The 6,871-nt window shown below is 42.6% G+C and overlaps 1 pseudogene; it reads right to left on the bottom strand.

Annotated features, from left to right (window-relative positions):
* Window positions 1–5,201: 5,201 nt before the first annotated feature.
* Window positions 5,202–6,313, bottom strand: LOC138808707 (transcriptional regulator protein Pur-beta-like; annotated as a pseudogene).
* Window positions 6,314–6,871: the final 558 nt, after the last annotated feature.

Here is a 6,871-nt window from a genome sequence, read left to right as displayed (position 1 = left end):
CTGAGGATGACTTACACAGTCAAGTCAGATATGGCAATGGAAATTGATACTCAAGAGTCCAGTTATCTCAAGAAACTTCTAAAGCTAATATTAAAAATGAATACTTTTTTTCTAAATTAAAAGCAGAAGAAATGAGGCTGTAATTTGTCATTTCCACCTTGAGTTTGGAATTTCAAATGGGACATATGGACTTTTTTCTTGTCTGTATTTTAAGGTAAACATGGTTCTTTTTTTCTTTTTTCTTTTCTACAAACTATCTCCCCCCACCCTGCCCTACCCCCACCCTTACACCCATTATCCAGTATACTGAATGGGAATTGTAACTCTTTCAGAAGACAGCTAATTGATTTACAGTACTCTAAAAACAACCCTGAAAACTGATAATCTCATTCATTTACTGTAACTTCATTGCTGTTGTTGACAGAAAAGAAAAAGTTACCTTAAGGCTTAAGGGAAAGTAACTTGTTAAATTGTTAATGCAGCATTTTTTACTCTCCCATCCATTGGAAACTATCAAAATGCATTCTAAATCAACAATACAAACTTTCTAACGTTAGCAAAGATTTCTACTTTCCTGACATAAAGTTAGAATAATATTCATAAACAGAATATCTAGGGGAGCCTGAGAAACCATGATCCACATCACACAAAGATCCTATGCATTTCATGATCAAAAAGTGCTTTATCTCTGAGAAATATGTCAGGGATAAAATGGAAATATACAATGCAAAAATCACTTGACACTTTTTCACAATTGTGGATAAGGAGCAAAATAGTCTGCTCTCTGAACAGGCCTTACTTATGCACAAGACTTTTAAAGTGTCCTAAATTAATATTGATTTAAAGAATTCATAATAGTGGGGATTTCACTCCACTATATTTTAAAAAAACCTGAGATTGGACATCAAAGCTGTCAACTATGTTATTCATCAGAGAAATTCTGATACTTAGAAAACTCAATTGAATTAGCTGCAGGATCAAAACATTAACTTTCCCCAATCAAAAAGGATACAATCAAAAACATACCTAGAGTGTTATAGAACAACTCTCAGGAAACAAGTCATTTTCATATAAGCAAAAAGTCACTTCTTTCCTTTCCCTTCTCACTGATCAAGGCCACACGATTTTCAAATGAATATCTACTGAGAGATCAGTTGTGCATTGGAAAAATTACATAATTGGCTTAAAAATGAAAACAAAATTTACAGTGAAGAATACTTATGTGCATGGTTTACACACTCCAGCTTCTTAATTTTATCCACCTCAAGAGCAAGGTAGATGCACAGTCACCTTGTGTAGATTACATTCTACACCCCTGTAAAGCCAGTCAAGGTCATATTTAAGCATCTTCATCAACAACAGTGCCTGAAGTGTGCAGCCATTTACAGACCACTCAATATGAGGGCATTATTGTAACCAGCCTCTTTTGCCCACAACCGTGCATTTTCAGATAAGACAAGATAATTGTTTTGTTTTGAGAAAACCGAAGCTTGAAACTCTTAAAAGACCTGCAATTTACTGCAACGTGACCCAGAGGTAACAAAGGAAGCAGGAGGTTAATGGCTGCCTGCACCAAAAGTCTCTCAATCATTCTGCAGTACATAATTATGGAAAGTGACATTACAAGTAGCCATGTGTGTACCACAGCTACAGCCAGTTGTACCACCTATATGCCTCAAACAGTTCCATAGGGTATTTGGGGGTTTTGGGTTTACTTTTCAGATTGATTTTTGGTGCTATACAGACTGACATTTTGTTTGGTGCAACATATGCACTGAAAGATCTGCTCACCAGATTTGCCATTTCACTTGCTGAAATGATGAGAAGGGACAATAGAAACCTAGAGTTACATCTCTTCACAGAGACCGACTCTTTTGACTGTTTGAAAAAAAAGGCTTATCTCTGTAGCTAGTTTGAAATAAAACTCAATTTTTTGAAAAGGAGTTTTAGTTCCCTATTTCTAAGGAATGTAACTATTTTCATTAGCTGGGATGTTTGCCAAATTTTAAAAACAACTTCTAAAGCGTTTGTAGTAAGCAGCTAAAAACAAAACAAAAAAGTTAGTTGCTTCCCAGAGTTTGTATAATGCCATTATCTAACTGGAACAAAGACTATTTCCTTTAATAAGCTAGTATTAATGAATGAATCTCCATGCTCTGCAGATTTCTATTGTCCCTAGTCACAGGAATGAGGATCAGTGAAATGCTACAATTAATCCACATCCTTCTGCAATCTTCCTACAGTGGAAGAGAGGCGAGGAAACACCCCTGCAGGAAAAATAAACCTCAGAGATTGGTTTAAGACTAAAAAACCCACCACTAGGACATTCACCACTTAATCTTACACAGGCAGGTCAAAATTTTAATATAAATTACTTTTGCCAACACATAGCTTATGCATTCTTTGCTCCTTTTTTTGGAGGATTCTCAAATTGATATCTAAAGACTTACATATGATATATAACTGTTATATGGTCTTATGACTAAGAAAATTTCTCTGGTAACCAAAGCTGATGCCATATATGGTAGTGTTCTTGGCATATACTCTATACGCCTCAGACCACTTCTACATTCTTTCTATTCAGCTAATTATAGCTTAGTAGCCACTGGTAAAGGATTGTGAAGACCCTGTCATTTCTACAGAATAGAAAGGCAAGGCTAGTTACTGCAATTCAGCCAAATAAAAAGAAAAGAAAAAAGATTAATAAACCACTCCCTTGAAAAGGAGAGGTACTGCACCTTTGCAAAATTGAACTGGCTCACTGCAGCTGAGCAACAGAATCACCACTGAAGCAAGAAAATAAGTTGGTCTATACAGGAATTGTACATGATTTGAAAATGCAAAAGTTATAGCGATCAACTAATAGCTGCAACCTTAATTTCCATTGCTGCCTCAGAGTTGAAACTTAAACAGTTTCTGCAAGCCTAATGCTAGCTTCTCATCTCCTTTACTAAAACTAGGAATTTGTTCTCCGCAGCAAAGAAACAAAACACTCAAAACACATAGGTAAATACAGCAAGACATTATTGAAAGCAGCTGCCTTGTGGTACAAAATACAGTACAAGTATACGGATGTCATTAAAACATCAAAAATACTATTGCTCCCATACAATTTAGTAAACATTCTTGGCAAAGGAGAAAATTTGAAAAGAAAAGCTATAAAAATGTTTAAAAATTCTACTGTGAATGATGTGAGTAGAGAAATAGTCTGAAAAGGGCACCAATGTTTGTGACTCTTCTATTTCTTTGAACCTAAGATCAACATTATTCTGAGTCATAGTCTAGTTTTTTTTAAAAAGGCCTAATTTTATATACATAAGTATCTCCCTCCCTCTCAGCCACAAATACATGAAAATGACCGTTTTGTATATTACTTATTTCCCAATAAATAGAAAACGATTGTATAGATTGAATACCAAAATAAGATAATAAAAAGATATGCAATAAATTTAAAAGGCAGCTCAAATAAAGGGCAGGCATGCAGTTAAAAAATACTAAGATTGTGGAGATGGGGTTACTTGCCTCCTGGTTGAGAAGGTGTCACACAAAGAATACCTGAAAACTTTGGAAAGAACCTTAGCTCCCATTCAATTCAAAGTTTCCTAGGCCTGTGACATTTCTAGAAATACCTTTTGATGGGGTGAGATTAACTTGATTAATAAAAATCATTTCTACTGAAAATCCACTTAAAATATAGAAGAGGTGATCCATGAAAACCCCAACTTTTATTCTTGAAAGACAGCTGGATAAACTGGCCAATGCCAGTATGTTGCAATTTCAAGATGGTGTAAAAATGCTTCCAGGATATAGTCAGCATATTCACGTTCACATCAATTCCATTCACAGATGGATTTCAGCTTCCACCGGGTGCACTGCTTTAATCATTCATTCATCATTTGCCAACTTTGATTGTGAGGTACTAATAAGATGGATCAATTTCTTAAAAATTTGTTTTAAAGAATAAATGATGCTGGAATTCTGAACCTGAGGATCTTTACTATTTGAACAAATCCACAGATTAAACTGAAGGTGAATTAAGACTTCAGTTTTAGTTATTTCCAACTTCTCTGTGAGGATGCATATTCCATTAAAGCTCAGGCTTGTAGCCATACTGTCCCTTTTGCAGAAAATCATCAAGTTTTACAGTTAAAAATGCAGCCAATCAGTGGCTGTAACAGCCAAATTAGCCATAATTCACTTGCTCATATGCTAGAGCCAAGGGATCTGGCTCTCATTCACACCAATGCCACTTCTTGGTAATGACCTCCACCTTTAGAGATCAAGGGAAGAACTTTAGTGAGCAGCAACCCATCCACTCAACGAGTTTGCCTTGTGCTTTATGCCTGACGTATTGTGCCTACCTCAGCAACCCCCAATGTAAAACTGCTTTTATTTTTTGAAAAAAAAATCCTTTTGCCCAACTTTTAAACTATTTTAGTAATGAATTCTCTAGTTCAAGCATTGGCTTTTGAATTTTTGCATCCCGGAAAACAATTCTGCAAAGAAAAGACATGGGGCCAGGTTCCATGCAAAATCATTTAAAAAAATCCAATTTGTTTTGATTCACTGATGGCTTCTTGAATTCTTTTTTGCCTTGTCCATGATTGTGTAAAGTTGCATTCCTTTTCATAAACCTGGACTCTCAGGACTGGGTAACTGCAAAGGTCTCTCTGTCTCAAGAATTTCCGTGAAGATCTCGATCCAAAAGGCTGATTAGAATAAAGGTGAAGGATAGACACTGCAACGGCGGCTCGGCCAGGAGAGATACTTTAGATTTACCCAGGTACAACACAAATTCAACTGTTATACACAGATGGATCTGGGTAAGTCAGATGTGTTTAGGGGCCCAGACTCGAAATCTATCCCCTTCAGGATTATCTAGATGAGCTTAGGAACCTCGGGTGGGAAATAGAAGCTGAGACACTTGCAGGTGAGGAGATGCTGTTGTCCTCTGCAGGTTGCTGTCAATTTCTGGAACTTTACTGCTTTACTCACTGTTCAAGACTGTTGTCTTATGGTTATTTCTCTTAACTATATTAATTTTTTTAATTTTGTTGGTTTTTTTTCTCCCTTGGTGGCCTCCCGGGCTCCCTCTCCACTAGCTCACAGGGGAATGAGCAAGAATGGGAACTAGCCAGGGGGATGGGGAGTGGGGGGCGCGGGTAACAGGTTGGGGGAGGCCAGGGGGGAAAGCTGCCATTTCAATCCTCATCCATCTCCTCGCCTTAGGACTCCTCACCACCCCCCCCCCAGCATGACGCTTGTAAAGCTTATCCCTCTGCCACTCCTGGATTTCTTTCATCTCATCCGCATACCGGCAGAATGCGCCACCAAACTTGCCCCAGGCCTTGAAGGGCACGGTGATGGCATTGCGGTAGGACGGCTTCACCTCACTCACACAGTAGAAAAACTCCGTACTTGTTGCAGCCCACATCGAAGAAGAAACGTTTGGAGTCCACCGTAATAGAGGTGCTCTCCAGGAGTTCCCCGTACAGCCCACCCACCCCCCCCCCCCCCCCGCCACCGGCACCGCCTCTTGGGCCTCCGGCCAGCTCGTGGTCTTCGCCTCCATAGTCATCGAGGAGCTTGGCGAGCGTGTCGGAATTCGATGAGACCTTGCGCAGGCAGCACGATGGTCTGGCTGCTCTGGAGGCCGCCAGGCCCTGGGCCTGCGCCAAAGCCGCTGCCGCGGTTGATGGTCTGGCGGATGTGCAGGAAGGGGCCGTGCTGGTTCTCCTTGAGATCCAGGTAGTACTTGCAGTTCTCACGCACCAGGAACTCGCTCTTGAGGTGCGCCGGCCTGCCGCCCTCCTCAGCGCCCGCTGCCAGCTGCTCGGGGCTGCTGGGGCCCAGCTGCGCGTAGTGATCGATGAAGTCGCCCAGCGAGTCACGGAAATTGGCCGCCACCACAATCGACAGCGTGAGGCGGCTCTTGGAGCCGCCCGTGCCCACCTCTGCGATCTTCAGGAAACCGCCCTTGGCATTCTGCTTCACATCCAGGTAGAAGCGCTTGTTCTGGATGTCCAGCCGCTTCGAGGCCAGCTCCTGCTTCTCCTGCTGGCCGCCACCGCGGGGTGCGGCCTGGAAGCCTCCCTTCCCGCCACCGCTGCCGCCACCGCCACCGCTGCCGCCACCACCGCCGCCGTGCTAGCTGCCGCTGTTGCTGTCCACTATCTTCTTGGCTACTGCCTTGCCGCTGCCCACTGTGCTCGCGCCCCCGCCCTCCGCCCTGCGGCTCGCGCTCCCGGGCCCCCAGCCTTGCCTGCCGGCTCCTCACGCGCTCCCGCTGCTCATCGCCGGCCGCCGCAGCCATCCCCCATCCCCCAAGGAAAATTCTTGTGTGCTGGGCCAGTGGCTGTTACTGAGCTGGGGTACTGTACTCAAGTGGGCTTCCAGGTGCTCGCCAATGGTGACAAGGAGACTGTGGCCTGTCATCATAGGGCACCACCACCATTGGGTGACCACCTTCCAGGCTGCCTTTGCTGACCGTGATGACCGAAAGGCTGCCATACTTGCTGCCAGTGGTGAATAAGCCCATTTTATAGAGAGGAATTACTATTCTTAAGTGCGAAGACTGGCATTGGTTGAAGGTCACACGGCTGGAATGTATGGATTTGTACTCTGCTCATGCGACTTTAAATTGAGTCTCAGAATTGAGCACCATCCACTGCAGGGCTGGTTGGAGCAACAGCTGGTGGGGTTCCTCCCTCAGGATCTCTGACTCAGTGTGTGTCTGTAAAACCCACTCTTACCTTTCACCTTCTACCTTGGGTAGCCTACATCAGGGTCTTTGGTTGAGTACCAGGCTGTGCCTGCTGCCTGCTGCCTGCTTGCAGGTTGGCCTGCTCTGCAGCCAGCAAAAGCTGAAAGT

The sequence above is a fragment of the Dipodomys merriami genome, unplaced genomic scaffold, assembly GCF_024711535.1.
Source record: "Dipodomys merriami isolate MVZ:Mamm:240054 unplaced genomic scaffold, mDipMer1.0.p SCAF_47, whole genome shotgun sequence".
NCBI classification, from domain to species: Eukaryota; Metazoa; Chordata; class Mammalia; order Rodentia; family Heteromyidae; genus Dipodomys; species Dipodomys merriami.
This window is presented reverse-complemented; position numbering and strand designations above follow the sequence as displayed.